Source organism: Macaca nemestrina, chromosome 13 (assembly GCF_043159975.1).
Source record: "Macaca nemestrina isolate mMacNem1 chromosome 13, mMacNem.hap1, whole genome shotgun sequence".
NCBI lineage: Eukaryota > Metazoa > Chordata > Mammalia > Primates > Cercopithecidae > Macaca > Macaca nemestrina.
Window position 1 is genome coordinate 40,837,199 of NC_092137.1, and position 18,186 is coordinate 40,855,384.

An 18,186-nucleotide genomic window follows, 5' to 3' on the forward strand; every position below is an offset into this window, starting at 1 on the left:
TTTTCAAAAGCTTCTCTTCACTCTGCATTTTAGCCACATTGATACAAATAAAACCTATTTATGATCTCTGAAGACATTTTAAATTTCCTATATCTAGCATATAATAGGTGCTCAAAAAATGTTTATGAAATTACAAACATCATAAGTATGCATTTGTGTATATATGTATACACACATGAACATATGTCCTTGTACATACACATGAATACATATATGAATGAGCACATTGGAAAATTCAGTGTAAGGCAGCAATTCTACTTGAAGTTCACTGAAATAATCAACATTTTGAAGGGAAAACTTTACATCAGCACTGGTAACTAATCAGAAATACAGGGAAATCTGTTGAGGGTAGTTTCAGCCAATTAAGTTATCTAAGACTAGCTGACACAAGCTAAAGAAAGATAGCCTTTCAAAAAGTTGACAAAATTCACTCAAAATCACACGATTGCCCTCTAATTCGGAGTGGTGAAAATAGATATTTTTACCTATGTCCATCACTTCAAAAATGTTTTAAAAGACCGGATGAGATGATTGTACTAGTAAGGAGTGAATAGGAACTCATAAAGAGAAAAATTACCAAATTAAAATAGACTAAACAAAATGAAACTATTTCTTTCAAATAAGGAAGTCCAGTAGTAAGAAGTTCACGGCTTGGCAGGAGGAGTCCGTGGTGTCAGTGAGGATTAGGCTCAGTTGTTTTTGCTCTGCCATATATACATGAGCAAGATCGCCTGCTGGCCCATGATGGTGTCTAGAGCCTCAGTCATCCCACTTACACTTGGACCAGTAAAAGGAGGAAACTTAGAAAAGGACAAGGTGGCCCTTCTGTCTAGGTCAATTCCTTTTAATGAATTGTTCTGAAAGTATATCCAACATTTTCTCACAAATTCCATTGGCCAGGAATTGGCAACATCTCAGTCATTAGCCACATCCAGCTTTAAAGACAGACTAAAACATTGATGTCTTTTATTCAAGTATTTTACCCTGCTGAAATGCATTGCTGAAAAAAAACCAAAAACAAAAAAAACAAAACAAAAACCAGACACAGAACCAAAGTGCTTTCTTTTTTGTTGTTTTAGACAGATTCTATGGATGAGACTAATTTGCCTAATACTTATTCCTATTGACTTTTAGCAAGTTTTTATTGTTAGCAGAAGCTAGAAAAATAAAACTATAAGCTAAATTCCTAATACTCTCTAAAACCAAGGTTCTGTACATGATTTAGACTTGCAGTAAGATTCATTAAAGTCTGTAAGACTTTATCTTTAGTTTAGGATTAACCTGCATAGGAAGAGACACAGGATTGAGGCCTCTATCTTACTGCTGAAAGCTAATCTGAGATGCAGAGGATTCTACAGCATGAAAAACTGAGAAAAACATTGCAAGACTCAGATACTATAAACATGATTACTTCTATGTATATCTCAATTTAAGAAAAGACCAATGCAGCATTATACAACACTCACATTTTAGCATAATTTTGAGGAAGGGTCTTAGCTCATAAATTTGGCCTCCTAATGTGAAAACTAAATTTCTGAAATAGGGCACGCTAAGCCTCGTACCTGAGAACTTGGAGAGATTTGAGAACTTGAGAGAGACTTACTATTATTCTCAGTTTTGTCAAATAGTAATATTTCGACCAATGGCCTGAATGATGAAAATCTCCTTAGAAAGTGTTCATAGGCTGAAAAATTAATCATCATGCTGGAATGCGCCTACCTCAGAATGTTTGCACTGGCTGTTTCCTGTCCTTGGGAACTGTTTCCCCTAAAACAAAACAAAACAAAAGTTTGCATGGATCATTCCCTCACCTCCTTCAATCTTAACTCAATTATCACCTTTGTAACATGACCTTCGTGTGTAAAACTGTGATTCCCACTCCAGCCAGGTTTTCCCCATTCTGTTTTGTTCCCTAAGCACTTAGCACCTCCAAACATATGATATAATGTAATTGTTTAATATATTTTTTGTCTTTTTCTCTTTGCTAAGATTAAACCTCTATCAGAGCGGGGAAGAGCTGCTCCTTTTTTTTTTTTCATTCATGTAACACCACTTGCAGGCACCTTGTAGGTATTTCGTAAATATGTGTTGAATGAACAAAGAATTAATGAAGAGTCTGGCCAATATTAAATATTGAAGAGCAAGAAAGAATAAAATAAGTTTACATTTTAAGAAAAGATGGTATGTGTATATATCTCCAGTATAATAGATTTCATCATATGCCTAGAAAGGGGTAGTATTTTATTTTACTTTATGCTTCTATTTGCAGGGATATGAACTTCCAATTATATCATCGAACTTGACTACTCCATTTCTTTCCACATTTAAAAATCATTAGTTTAATTTACTTAGGTTACAGAAGGAAACACAGTGATTATTTTCCAAAGTAGGCTGAACATAAAAGTAGCAAAGTTGCTTGGAAAAAAGAAAGATGTAATTTGAATTGACAGTAATTAAAATGAAATGACTTCTCAGCCTAGAGAAGAACATTTTGAATACGATGATCAATAGACATCATTATTCTGACAATTCCAGTGTTGCTGCTTATATAAATGTACATGTTACACTGAAGTACAAGGAGTTAGACTGATTTGAGTAATTCTAAACACTAGTTTAATATACAAAATAGAGGCAACAGCTTTCAATATCCCTCTAAAAGACCATGCAATGCTTACTACCTAATTTCACTGCATTCCAGGCCACCATTTCATCTGCAAAGGGGAGTATAAGATTATGCCAGAGCAAAGGGCTATGATCACTTCTTCGATTTCATTTGATGGGTTTAATAGACAGGAAATCTTCCATGGAGATGACATCTGCAATATACCTTTTATCCTGAAGAATCAGGGAGAAGTTATTTTGAGAACTTGACACAATATTTAACATGGGATTTCTGAATGAAGACAGTTTATGGATGAATAAGATAATTAAGCATTTAGACTGATGGGAAAAATAGGAGTTGCCAAATCCACTCAATTTTTAAAAATTATATTTTTCTACCTTCTTGTCTGAGCACCTGAGAATAAATCAACATGTGTCTTTGAAAATGTGTATTTAAGAACAAATAGTACTTAACACTAGAAAGTATTTCATACCAATGGTGTTCTTCTGATGACTAAATAGCATATTTCCTAATCTTTACACAAAATGAAAATCTATAGTTTAACTTTTTGGTCAGAAAGATGAATTTTGTAACATTTTAAATTTTGAAATTTTATAAAACATTTAAAAGTAGATGGGTGGCTAAATAACGATTAAGCCACATAGCCCTTGGTAGTTTCTTATTCACAGTAATGATTTCATAGGTAAGAGTGCCTGTTTTTGTCACTAATTAATATCAAACATTAAAAACTATGTAAATCCCACATTTAAGGATATTTTAATATATTGTGATTATTAATTTAGATGAACTTTCTGAAAAACATTTCAATTAAAATGTCTCTCACTAATAGAATACAGCACATTTCTCTTTTGAACATATGACATTTTTTTCTTCCAGATTACTTATATAAAATGCAAAAGCTTCTTACTAATGCAAATACAGAATTGAATGAATGACTACTTTTGGTATTTGTTTGGCTGTGTGTGCTTTGCTTCCAGAAAAATAATTAAACTCCTATTTTTTTGGGTCTAAAGAATTGGCATTGAATCTTGCTTACCCATTTGTTCATTCATTGAGTAAGCAAATAAACTACATTAATAGAGTGAGACTTAAAACAGCAGATTTTTTTTTTGGAAGATCTTGATAGTACTATTTGCCTATTGACTCAATGATTTTGGCCACTATGACAGTCAACTTCACTATTTCAATAGCCACAGTTGATATAATTTGCCATATATGTTTCAAAATGTTTAATTGGAGGTCTGGATCCTGAATAATGTTTTGTACTAAATACTTGTTTTTTTTAAGTGACTTAGAAAACAACTTGGTACTATTAAGGAAACCATACTTGAATTATATTAAAGCTGGAAGCACAACACTATCAAACACTGAAACACACAAAGATGATTTGTTGTTTTATACCAAGGTATTACTGACAAAAAGATTATAGTTCTCAAATACAGATTTATTTATTTCCTTCCTTCCTTCCTTTTCCCTTTCTTCCTTCCTCCTTCCCTCCCTCCCTCTCTCTCTCCATTTCTGTTTTTCTGTCTCATTCTTTCTTCTTCCTCCCTCCCTCCCTCTTTTTCTCTTTTCTTTTCCTTTCTTCCTGTCCTTTTTTTCCTTTCTCTCTGTTTCTTTCCTTTCTTTCCTTTCTTCTTCCTTCCTCCTTCTTTTCCCTCCTTCCTTCCTTTTTCTTTCCTTTTCTTTTTCCCTCCCTCCCTCCCTCCCTCCCTTCCTCCCTTCCTTCCTTCTCTCATTCTGTCACCCATGCTGGAGTGCAGTGGTGCAATCTCGGATCAAGTGGTCCCCATGCCTCAGCCTCCCGAGTAGCTGGGATTACAGGTGTGCACCACCATGCCCAGCTAATTTTTTGTATATGTAGTGGAGATAGGGCTTTGCCACGTTGGCCAGGCTTGACTCAAACTCCTGACCTCAAGTGATCAACCCGCCTTGGCCTCCCAGAATGCTGGGATTTAGGGCGTGAGCCACCATGCCTGGCCAGCATTATTTTTCTTTTGCCTATCTCAGTTTGATTTTTTTGTTGTTATAAACGTGAAACTTTTATTTTGTATTTTCCTGAAAAAAATAATACAAGCTCATTTGGAAATTTTTGAAAATGTATCACACATTGTAATAAAGATATAAAAATCATCAATAAGCTCACCAATCAGTTAAAAAAGTTAACTTGTGAGTGCATTTTTCTATAAATGTTTAGATCATATTATAGGCACTATTATGTATATTACTTTTATATCAGAATCACTTCCATTACATAAAGAATGTATCAGCTCATCTTTTCCAAATAGCTGTGTAATATCCTATCATGCACATTAACATGTTTCATTTAACTATTTGATTTTTAAGACTCTTCTTTACACCACAAGTATTGCTTTTGTTTAAAATTTAATGGTTCCATATCTTATCATCATTGCCTCTGTTACTATAATAAATGGTATAAATTTATCTGGAATAATACTCACAGAATGATCAAAGTATGGAAAGTTGATTTTAACAGAAAAGTTAACGAACTTTCCAAGAAAATACCGAGTATTGTAATACAAAATTTAAGTACTGAGTATAAAATAGATTTTATTCTAAAGTTGACTATCCCCTTCTTGAACATCAAAGCTTGATGAAAAATATTACTTGAAATAAAGCCTGATTTATTTTGATTAGGCAAAGGAGTTACTGAATGTCTGGACTTCAGTGAATTAAGACACTGAGATTTTCTCACTATTGAAGCTACCTTGAAACAATAAACACTAAATACCTAGTTGGTTTGCCAAGAGCATAAAACGCTGCTTTTCATATTTGATTTTTTTCCCAAATCTATGATATAATCTAGAATTTGTATATGTATTTTTTTCTGATAACGAAATGTGTAGACAATGGGAAAATAAGAGTTTCCAAATCCATTCAATCACTTTATGACCTTTTTCTACCTTCTCTGTGCTCCTGGGAAAAAATCAACACATACATTTTAAAAACATATTTGATAACTGAAACTAGTTAACCTAAACCTAAGTAGAAGGCCTAACCTTCTACCATGTCCAAATTAAGACTAAAATTATTAATAGCTTATTTCTTTACATCCACGAGAATTTGCTTCAATTATTTCTGTTCATGCCGGTTTCCTTTTAAAACCCTTCCTTAGACTTTCATTATATTTTTCTAGTTACAAAGTCTAGAAAAGGTATGCATAGAGATTGGTGTATCCAGGATCAGAAAACCAAATACGGCATGTTCTCATAGGTGGGAGTTGAACAATGAGAACACACAGACACAGGGAGGGGAACATCACACACCGAGGCCTGTTGGGGGATGGGGGTCTAGAGGAGGGATAGCATTAGGAGAAATACCTAATGTAGATGACGAGTTGATAGGGGCAGCAAACCACTGTGGCACATGTATACCTATGTAACAAACCTGCACGTTCTGCACATGTATCCCAGAACTTAAAGTGTGTATATATAGAGATATACACATATATACATATATACTTATATATACACATATACACATATATACATATATACACATATATATACACACATATATATGTATGAAATTGGTATATCATGATGCTTGCTTAAATACTCCAGGTTTTTACTCTATTTGGTCAGCATAGATCTCATAAGATTTTTCCAATGATGAAGTTTTTGTATTATGGAAGTTGTGAGCACATAATCTTTTCTTCCCATAGCTTGCTCATATTCGTGGATATGGTAGTTCTTCAGTCTAAGTTGCCACATTTCCTGCAGATTCTAGGCACACTAATTATGTCTCAAATATACAGGTTAAGCTAATCAACTACTGTCTTGCTGTGTCTCTCTGTGAACACATTACATTGCTTCTTTGTACCCTTGCCAGCAAAAAGAAATAATATCTATAACCTTCTCACCTCAAGAGTATTGTAGTTGTTAATAAGTATGCAGAACTTTTGGAGAAAGATATAGTGCTTAGAGCTCTGTGGAAAAAACACTTGTATATAAATGTAATATGTCATTTTTATAACATCTCCTAGCAGCCTAATGAAATGAACACAGGCATTCTACCAACACATTTCTTACTTGGGCTACATCCAACTCACTAAACACAATTAGGAAGTGAAATTCTTGTTGTTACTGTAAACTGTAACAGCCCAAAACTCTGCTTAATGTAGGCTCATTTTGGAATCTGTCCAGTGAGATATTGAAAGTACTAGAAGATCTTCATTATAATATGAATCTATATGGATGATTTTTATCACAAGTTTACAATGTGTTATTTATGGCTCCAAACAGAAAATGATTTGTGTTTCTGTTTTGGTTTTAGTTTTAGCTATTGCTATTTCTAAAACAAATTAAAATTTACTTTTTGAAGTACTTAACATATATCTTATCAATGATTGGATCTAAGTTTCACACATTTTCTCTTTCTCTTCTAAAAATGTTACCCCCTTTACAATCTTATTTCTCTCCTTTCAATTTCAAAAGAAAGAGTAGTTGTCAGCTTTTACTTTTATTCCCTTTCCTCCCACTCTTAGTTTAAAAAGTGATATACCCTTGTTTTTGCCCTCTCTCATTTACTGATTCAATTTTTCTGGAATAATATTTAATTATTCCAATAACATTAGAAATAAGTCCAGAATTTTAAAATTTTAGTTTTTTTCTGGCCTCACTCTCCTTATGTCTTAGATGCATTTTATAGTATTGATTTTGATATGCTTCTGATACTTTATCTTCCAATTCAGTTTAATCTTTTCCAATTAGTTCTCATTGTCTATCTTTACCTGTCCTATTTTCTGTTAAATACTGGCATTGTGATGACATCTTCACATTCTACTACTCTGTCTAAATTAGGGCTAAAATTATTTATAGGCCATGTCTCTACATCCTTGAGAATTTGCCTTAAACATTCCTTTTATAATGGTAGTTCTCTGTTCAAAACCTTTTCTGAACTTCATTATATCTTCTTATTTACAAAGTCCAGCTGAGTACATGGTTTATAGCAGCCACTCAAGAAACATTTGTTGACTAGTCTGAATGCAGTGGTGTTTAAAATTAACTGAACACATACATACGTGTACACACACACACACGTTAAATAGATCAATATTTGTTTGATTCTGAAGCATTTATATTTCCATTTCTATGTATTACTTAGAGGACTACATTCTAAATCTCTTTTATGGATAGTACTTAAATATTTTTCTTTTCTCCAATTAAGTTGGAGCCTGGTTCAAGGGTGTGATAATTGGCTACAGAGACTACTGAATCAACTGCTATTCCAAATGTGTCCATGCAAGGCACCTCTGCATCTGCTCCTGGCTCTCTGCTGTCCTCCAGTGGTTACATGTTATATTCCCCCACCCAGAATGTTACAAATAAGAGAATAGAGCCCAGATGAAGATCTGAAATGTTCTGTCCTCACAAACTGGATTAGTATTGGCTAAGCTAAGTGGTAAGAAGAACCAAGGTGGCCTATCATTAAAAGACAAGACTCAGACCAATGTACCCTTGGGGCCTCATTACTGTTCCTTTCACTGCTATTCAGGGCAAGCTGCCTAGAGATCACAATCTACATATCACCCTTTGGTCTTTCAGCAGATATGCCACTCTGTGCATTTCAAGACTTCAGTCAGCCTAACCAAATTATATGTTGTGAAGAAGGTATTATTTCACTGAAATTACCAGTGGCTTAGTACATTAATATTACCCCTAAAAAGGGGGAGGGGGTAAACCTGTAGTGTCAAGGATGGCAAGAGTAGGAAGGAAAACTCACGGAGCCAGCACTTACTTGGGATTGAGCAAAATTGTCTCAAAATCCCTTAAACTATTACACTTGGAAAATTCTGACCTATTAGGGGTCATGGCCTTAATTAAGAAGGTTTAAATTTTAACCTATGCACAGTCATAGAAATATTAAGAACCTCCCACCTACCAGATCTTCTTTTGTTCTAGCACACATATATGCCATGGAAAAAAAATATTAAATTCTGAAGTTTCCGTTCCAAATGAAAAATGACAATTCTTAATCCTCTATAATTCAGTTCTGCACAACTAACTTTAATTGACTTTATTTGGTTTGTAAATTGTGTAATTTTATGCAAAGAGACAGAATTAGTGGAATGATTACTATAACACATTTACTTATAAGCATTTAAGCAACTATACATTTCCTTAAATCTGTGGTCATGAAGAGCTTGATCTAGTGAGAGATAGTAACGTTGTGGAGTTATTAGACTTTTTACTATTGAGTTGTAAGAGTTCTTTATATATTCTGGATGTAACGCTTTACATATATATATAAAACATGTTATATATATATATAAGTTTTTCCATTCCATTGCAGACTTCTCGTCTTAATATGACCTTTATAGGAGAAAAAGATTTTAATTTTGATAATAATCATTTTAACGAAGTTTCTTTTATGTTTTGTTCTTAGGTACCCTAAGAAATCTTTGCCTATACAAGGCTGCAAATATTTCCTTCTAGAATTTTTTTAATGTTTTACATGTACTGTATGATCCATTTCAAATTATAGAATGTGGCGTGAGGTAAGGCTCAATATTGAAATCTTGTGCTTCCTGAACATGGAACATGTCTCCATTTTATTTCTTCTGTTTTTCCATCTGGATGCATTTTATTTTATTTTACTTATTTAGTTTTACTCTACAAATTTAAATCTGCAGCACACTGTGCACTAGCATTGGTGATAGCTCATATCCTGACTTGTTCATCACCTAGGAGGAACATATTAGTTATTTCCAAATTAAGCATGATGCTAAATACATGTTTTTATGGATGCCCCTTTTTAGTTTAAGGAAGTTTGCTTCTCATTTTGATTTCCTTCTCTTCTTATTTTTGATTTTTATGGATGGCATTTTTTGAGTTTGAGGAAGTTTCCTTCTCTTACTATTTTGATTTACTTCTCTTCTTTTTTTGTTAGTAGTAGATGTTGAATTTTCTCCCTGAGAGGACTCCCAAGTAACTTTCTTCCATACATATTTCCACATCAGATCTGGTTCTTTGGAAATTTAACCCAAGAGATCTAGTTTCTTTTATTGCCCTGTAAGACATTATATACTTTAAGAAACTTTAGAAAGAACTAAATATTACACTAGACAGGAACAGAAAATGTGAAGCTTGCACTTTCTGCTCATCAAAGCACATGATAAGATGAAAGAAATCAGAGATATAGGACTCTGTGTCTGGAATACCTCTTTCCAAACTGTGTTCTTACAGTAGCAAAGCTTATTGTATAGGTTTAGAGAGAGAGCTGAAATCAAGGAAAGTTTATCCTTGTCCACCATTTGGCCACCTGGGAAGAGATTGCCATGCACACCGTCATGAGCCAATATGGAGATGACAGAGAAAGAGAAAGAATAAATGAACCCAGGAAGGCGTTCCTAAGCTGTTCTGTAGCCATATGCCCTTTCGGGAACCCACAGATTCCTACATTTTCTAGGAGAGAGTGTAAAAAAGTAGCTGAACATCTAGTTATCACTGTGGAAGCAAAGAATCTTGAACATTAAGGGCTACTGAGAAGGTTCATTTATCCTGCAGTCATGATTCAGGAAAAGTTCCTTGGGCCTCAGTGAGAATAAGTCATCAGGGGAAAGCTATAGGGTTGTGGCTAGGCCAGGAGGACAGAACTCATTAATGTACACTAGTAGGATGCTTATGGATATGAACAGACTATCCTCATCTCAGGATATACCAGCCTCCACATAGCCAGTGGAGACCCACCCAAGAACCTGCATGAGACCAAGATAACCACCAACCCCAATCCCATGGTGACATCCATGCCATCTTATTCCAAGGTGCCATCTTAAAAAGGAAAAGGGTGAGTAGTGGGTAAAACAGCCTTAATACGACTTGGAAATTTAAACTGTCAATATATTTTCAAAATAGGAATTGTTGGAAATCAAAAGAAACTTAAAAATGAATGAGATATCATTACAGAAAAAGTTAAAATTTAATTCATTACTATATGTCAATGAGGTATAGAAGTGAAGCAGATATATTCTCTCTCTATATTGAAGTAGTAACTTAAATTCTTAAAGCTACAATACTGCTAGTAAGCAGTAAAGATTCAAACGGGGCCCAATTCTATGACTCTATTCACGAAATACTAGTTCTATTGAGTTCACTTTAAGGCATAATTAAATGTCGGTAAAATATTACTGGTTATTATGAAGTTTCAGATAAAGCAGAAATTAAATCTCATCATCACTGATATGCTAACTACATACATGGAAGCATGTTACATCTCCGGAAATATATGCATACATATGTACATATATAGCATATGTGTGTGTGCATGTGTTTATGTATATGGAATTTCCAGGCCTAACAAATTGTTTGATAATTGAAGGTAGTTTTGTCTTCAGCAACCAGGCCATGTCTCATGGAATGGAGAGATTAAATCATGGAGGAAACTGTCATAAATTATCAGTAAGGGGTTATATAAAACTTGATGTCTCCTGCAGAAAACGTGGGTCTGGCTAAAATTTAATCTCTTCTTTTAATGTCCCCAAATGGTCTCAACAGATTCCTTCCTGAGGGAAATATAGCCATAGGTAACTATGTTCGGAAATAGTGATTTGGGTTAGATTTCTAATTTACCATTCTGGGAAACCTTCACACAGTAGCAAATTTCTTACCTGAAAATTTAACATAGGCACTGCATTGGTCTGTTCTCAAGCTGCTAATAAAGACATACCCAAGACTGGGTAATTTATAAAGGAAAGAGGTCCAATTGACTCACAGTTCCACATGGCTGGGATGGCCTCACAATTATAGTGGAAAAGCAAGGGATGTCTTACAAGAGAGCTTGTACAGGAGAACTTTAATTTATAAAAGCATCAGATCACGCGAAACTTATTCACTACCACGAGAACAGTATGGGGAAACTGTCCCCATAATTCACTTATCTCTACCTGGCCCTGCTCTTGACATGTGGGGATTATTACACTTCAAGGTGAGATTTTGTTGGGGACACAGCCAAACCATATTAGGTACTCTCTAATAAGTGGTTGGAAATAGCTCGTAAAAATAATCCCAAATCTGTTTTGAAAAATTAACAGAAACTTTAAGCAGTATTTTAAGTATGGATATTGGTGTCTGTGTGTGTGTGTGTGTAAGTTTATATTGGACAAAAACTACCTTGAAGAAAAGTTGATTTTGGAACATAAGAATCTCTTCATCACAAGAGCAAATTCTAAATATGTATCACATGGAATATTCAGGAAAAGTACTATGGGAATATTTTAGCTCTCTAGAAGGAAATACTAATCCAGATGTCTTTATTAATTGTACTTTAGGACAACTTTGGTTCTTTTCAGAAGGTGCATGATCTCGATGGTTGAAGTTGCTGATTTTGGGGGGTAATCTACACAGAAAAGGTGATGAAAATATCGGAAACAGTTTGTATCCTACTATGTGGCTAACATATGAGGAAGTCTCAACATGCAAACTTTGGCAGGAAGATAAAATCTTAGGCCATAGACAAGACCATGTCCTTTTGTGAAGACAATTCCTGCAGCAAAATATTTTTCATTAAATCAGGGAAACAGATACTAGTGAACTAAGATTTGATATATAACTAATAATAAATACCAATTATTTTTTGCAAGCATATCTCATCACTGAAATATACACCTGTTTCAATGTATTATCCTAATCTAGGGGAATCAAGAAAAGGATTATCTACTTAAGAAGAAGAGGATATCAAGCCAGTTATTGCCACAATGTGGAGGAATCAGCAAAATAACTGTTTTCAAATTTCCAGTTATTAATTTTGTCATCATATATACAAACCTATTTACCAAACATGCTTCATTCTACGTTTCTTTCTTGACAGGTTTTACAATCTTTGTTATACTGTTTTCAAACAAAAAATGTAAAATGCCATTTCTATCTTTCTTTTTGAAGCTTCCCATCAACATGTTTATCTCTTCTCACCCACATATCTGATTGTATTTAGAATGTAAAAATAAAATAGGCTTTAAAATGAAAAGGCTTTTATAAAATAAAAATTTGTTGTAGAAGAGAAAAAAAAATGTAAGAAACTCAGATTTCCACTGAATGTCCAAGGGCCTGTGGGGGCCTAGGAGTGAAAGGGTGATATTTTAAAAGTGAGTAAGTGTGAATGTTCTCATAGGTTTCATGTAAAGATGATATAATTCTATTAATGAATGTTCTGTAACAGGGATATTCTTTGGTTAGTGGTCCTTTTGAAGATGTGAAGATAAGATTGTGTGCCACCCAGATTACATGACATATATAATTCCTCTCAGTCCTTGAATTATAATAGTTATAAGGCAAAAACAACCCTTGACCTTTTGGGTTCCCTGATATGTTTACAAAATAATTTGGGTTTTTAAGTGCAATGTGATTTAAATATGCATTACACATTTCACCAATGATTAGGAATATCTGCTATATGTGATTTGTCCTTATGTATATTATCAGTAATTATGACCTTTTAATTTATCCACTCTTTTAAGTATAAAACTTACCTGCAGTTGACAATGTTTTTGAAAAAACTTGAGTCTTAATATTTCCCAACTAGAATTAAGTTTTAAAATACAAACTCCTCATTTTATACATGGGTATAATATAGCAAAGAGGGAGTCTAGTAGAAATTTAACTTCATTTAGAGTACAGACTGAATAGGGTGGTTGGAGACTTTATTATTGCTATAACTCAATGCAGTTTTTTTTTTTTTTTTTTGAGACGGAGTCTCACGCTGTTGCCCAGGCTGGAGTGCAGTGGCGCGATCTCGGCTCACTGCAAGCTCCGCCTCCCGGGTTCCCGCCATTCTCCTGCCTCAGCCTCCTGAGTAGCTGGGACTACAGGCGCCCGCCACCGCGCCCGGCTAATTTTTTGTATTTTTAGTAGAGACGGGGTTTCACTGTGGTCTCGATCTCCTGACCTTGTGATCCGCCCGCCTCGGCCTCCCAAAGTGCTGGGATTACAGGCTTGAGCCACCGCGCCCGGCCCTCAATGCAGTTTAAGTGCTACAAAATTAAGTGATATTGCAACAAAGTAAGAAGTGTAAAAGCAGTCAAACTCTCTTAATCTTTAAGTCTTTCAGCGAATATTTAAGAGCTAATGTAAATAGGGGCACTGTGCATAAAGCAGGTTTCAGCAGAGAAAGCATTTTCATGGCAAAGTAAGTACAAGGGCTGAAAGGGGCTAGTCAACCCACATTCTAGTTGTAATTCTCTCTCATCACTACTTTTCTCTTCTTTTATCTTATTAATAATTGCCCTTCATTGATCTTGCTGACACCACTGATTATTATTAGCTGCTTCAATATACGTAGTGCAGGTCTCAGTGACTAATACAAATTGTGAAGTCCTAATTAGGGAGAAGGAATTGGGCTGGTGGGACAGAGGGAGAGCAAAAAGAGAAAGTAGGTAAATTTTAACTCTGTCTTTCTACATAGTCCAGAACACATAGTCCTCTTGTGCCCAGTTATCATCAGACCCTCAGCTGATGGAAAAATGCAAGTCAGCTCACTGCAACCTTGATGTTATCAGTACTGCATAGAGCCCTCTTCAGCACAAAGCAGAAGCACCATCCTATAAAATCTCCAGCAAGCCTTTGTGTCCTTGCAGTCAGGTCCCTTCTTGCTGACTTTCCCAATGCTTCCTTGCAATGTATTTTCATATTTTCTCTAATAAATCTGCCTTTTTATAACCTACAAATGTCTTTGTAAATTCATTTTACTGCTCATACAATACTGGCCTCAGTTGCAACCTGCGAAACAAATATCAAAAAAGGAGAATGCTACCTGGCAGCATTATGCAAGAGAATGGAGACTTACAAATATGTGTAGGAGTATGTGTGTAAGTGTAACAACATGAGTTATCAAAGATGGCCAAAGGTACTTGAGAGCAACCAATGTGACTATTGCAGAAATAGGAAAATTGAGAAAAATCAGTATTCCACGGGTAGGCTAACTAGTGAATGAGAACATGAAAATGAAAATACAGGAAAAAGGGAAGTGTGCAGCTTACTACTTGATGGAAACAAAGATACAAAACATGCAGGATAGTGGGTTTTAAACATTTTGGTTATTATTATTTTAACGATTAGGACTAACACGTCAATGGAACACCAAGTTCCCATAGAACTGTTTGAAAACATCTTAGTATATGTCTATACATTTAGTAAATGTCTGAAGAACCTCCATGTGATATGGTAAACACTAGTGACACAGAATGTTGATTCCTATGTATGAGATTAGGCTGCCCACTTATTGATGAGAACAAATAATTATTGTGTCTGAAAGTATATCAGTAATATTCTTAGTTGATAATTTATATTAGTAATAAAAGTTAAATGTTGATAGGAAAATAATCACTGTTATGTTATATATACATATAATTTAGATATATGTATGTTAAACTGGCAACTACTGAACTATAATTTTAATTACTATTTTATGTCAGAATCTTAGAGCTTAATATATGCAGAGATTTGTTGCTAGATAATAAGTTTGTTTTCATTTATATTTATCCCTTTATCCATTTCTCTCATGACCAACTGAAAAGGCACTCTTACCAAGTGAGTGGTTGGAGCAAGACAGTGTCTCAAGATTGAAACAGAACACGATGGAGCTGGAAGTTACAGTTCTGAGATCATCAGGAATCAGAGTCAGGTCATTAACTAGTGATTATATGCCACACAAGAAATCCTCTCTGGTTTAGAAATCTTAAAATAAGAGGCTGTTATATACATTTGTCAAGATAAAATTATTGATTAGTATTTATAAGATTTTGATTTCATAAACTTAACAGACTACATATGTAACTTAAGATATAATTTCAAAAATCTAGCCACAGCACATTTGTGTGCTTAAACAAAGTCATGACTTTTTTGGTATTAGAATAAATACAGTTACCTTGTGAGAAATTGATTGATCTAACTACTTGTGAACAAGGAAAAGAAATGGTGTTAAATAGAGGCTATCTGTTGCAAATGTCATCTGACCAGTATTTTGTTTAACATGTGGAATGCTTACAAATTATCTGAGTTTGCATATTTACCTATATTGTGGAGTCTCCCAGCATACACATTAGATCAGCCGAATGATGTGCACAGTAAACTCATGTAACTATCTAAAACAAAATTCCCCACATTTAGGTGTTTGGAATTAGCTATGAAATAATTAAGTGTCTCTCAATAAGATAAAATATTTTATAACACTTTCTTAAAAACATGGCAGGCTTTAAAGAAATGGAGGGTTCAGTTTTTAAATTAAAGTAGGTGTTAAATTGACCTCAGGTACCTTGAGGACATTTAGCCCAGCTTCCTCCCTGGCAGAGGAAGAATTACATCTTAGAGAGAAGCAGTAACCTGGCAAAAACAGAGTCCAGTCTTCAAACTTGCACACCAATTTCCTTTGCATATACCATGCTACCTAATGATCACAGATACTCTAGAGTTATTCTGAATCTTGACCTCTAGAGTTGAAAGCAATCAGTGGACAAGTAAGATATGGCACTATGGTGCGAAGAACCCCCATTTCATCACATACAAAACTCATCACATTGGACAACATACAATAATGGGACCTGAAGTAAGCTAAGAATATGTTATCTTTTTCTGAGAGAGTTAAAATTTAATTTGAATTAAGTAGAAAATTAGAGACAGTGCAAAAGCATTCAAAATTAGCGTTTGCTTATCTTAAACAACTCTTACAATTATTTTGTTAGTTCAGCTATTTTAAAATATCACTAAAGCAGCTAAACGTTTTACTAGCTGTTAGTAGATAAAAACTAAGGGGGCTTTAAAAAAACACTATCTGCTTTTATAATCATTATCCATTATTGAAACCTTCCAGAGGAGGGATGAGGGCTGGAGAGTAAGCTGTGTTTAGGAAATATTACAGAGGCAGAAATGAGGATTTCAGGGCAGCTGCATGCAGCACCTGAAGATCCCCTGAGGCAGCCTGTCTAAGTTGACTGCTATTTAGAGTGCAGCCCAGAGATTTTAAGATTTCAGGTTGCTACCCATCCATGGGATGGGAAACCAGTTCAATGGGTCACAACCAGTATTTTAAAATGAAAAAGACTAGAAAATAGGGAAAAAAACACAAATACTAAGGGACAAGGTGTTTTGAGAAACGTTTGGTTCAGTGGTACATACACACATGTAATGTTTATATGTGTTTCTTACAATGAAAAGCCATTAGCAAAGTTTGAAAAACATGTGTACACACTAACTTAAGTAGAAATGAAGGGTGGAAAGATAAGGAGTCCAATTAAATTGAAATTTGTCTTTGAGATGCCAGGGAGACATTCCAGTGGATTTATTCTCCCTTTTATACTGGATGCCAAGTGCGGAAAGTGGAGTTAATTCTCCTCCTTGGTTTATAGCACATAACCATTACTGTCCTTAGGAGAATTTTTAAGTTATGTTTCATTTCTATTTTTTTAAGTTATGTTTCATTTCTAATTGGCAAATAATAATTGTATAATTTTATGAGATAGTATGTGACATTTTGATGTACTGTTGTATATACATTTTCAATATGCTGTGCAATGAAACACCAGAATTTATTCCTTCTAACTGAAACTTTATACCAACTGACCATTTTCCCCTTCCCCATCCATTTACCTACCTCACAACCTCTGGTAACCCCAATTCTATTTTCTGTTTCCAGGAGTTTGACGTTTTTAGAGTCCACTTATAGGTGAGATCATACAGTATCTGTTTCTCTGTGCCTGACTTATTTCACTTAACATAAATGTTAAGTGCAAATGACATACTCTCCTGTTTCTTTTAAGGCTGAATAGTATTCCATTATGTATACACTGCCACTTTTTAAAAAATCCATTGATTTATATCTATTGATAGACCCAGGTTGTTTCCATGTTTTGGCTATTGTGAATAGTGCTGCAATGAACTTGGGAGTACAGACATTGCTTCAACATACTGATTTGAATTCTTTCGGGTATATATTTGGTAGTGGGATTGTTGGATCACATGGTAATTCTATTTTTTGCTATTTAATAAAGATTCATGCTGTTTCCCAAAATGGCTGCACTAAATTACAATACCACTAAGAGGGCATAACTGTGCCCATTTCTCTGCATCCTCACCAACACTAGCCATCTTTCATCTTTTTGATAATTGCCAAACTAACAGGTGTGAGGTGATATATCATTCTGACTTCAATTTGCTTTTCTCTGACGATTAGAGATGTTGAACATTTTTCATATCTCTATTGGCAATTTGTATGTCTTCTTTTAAGAAATGTCTATTTGAGTTCTTTGTCCATTTTTAATAGGATTATTGGTTTTGGATTAGTTTGAGTTTCTTGTATATTTTGTAGAAGAGCCCATTATCTGATGTATAATTTTCATGTTTTTCTTAATCTGTGCATTTTCTCTTCACACAATTAATTGTGTCCTTTTGTGTAGAAGCTTTTTAATTTGATGGAATTGTGTTTGTTTGTTTATGCTTTTGTTGCCTGTGCTTTTAGGACTATACACAAGAAATTATTGCCCAGACCAATACCATGGAGATTTCCCCCTATGCTTTCTTCTAGTAGCTGTATAGATTTAGGAATTGCATTTAAAT

At 34.5% G+C, this 18,186-nt stretch overlaps 1 long non-coding RNA gene across 3 annotated transcripts in view; it reads right to left on the minus strand.

Annotated features, from left to right (window-relative positions):
• LOC105464902 (uncharacterized) overlaps positions 1-18,186 on the minus strand; it is a 484,270-nt gene that overhangs the window by 94,972 nt on the left and 371,112 nt on the right. The window contains exon 4 of one of the 3 annotated variants that reach the window (XR_977133.3): positions 1,673-1,767. The exons of the other annotated variants lie outside the window; for them this stretch is intronic. This is a non-coding gene — a long non-coding RNA (uncharacterized lncRNA). Of the gene's footprint in view, positions 1-1,672; positions 1,768-18,186 lie in introns of those variants that run through there. 3 annotated transcript variants of the gene reach the window in all.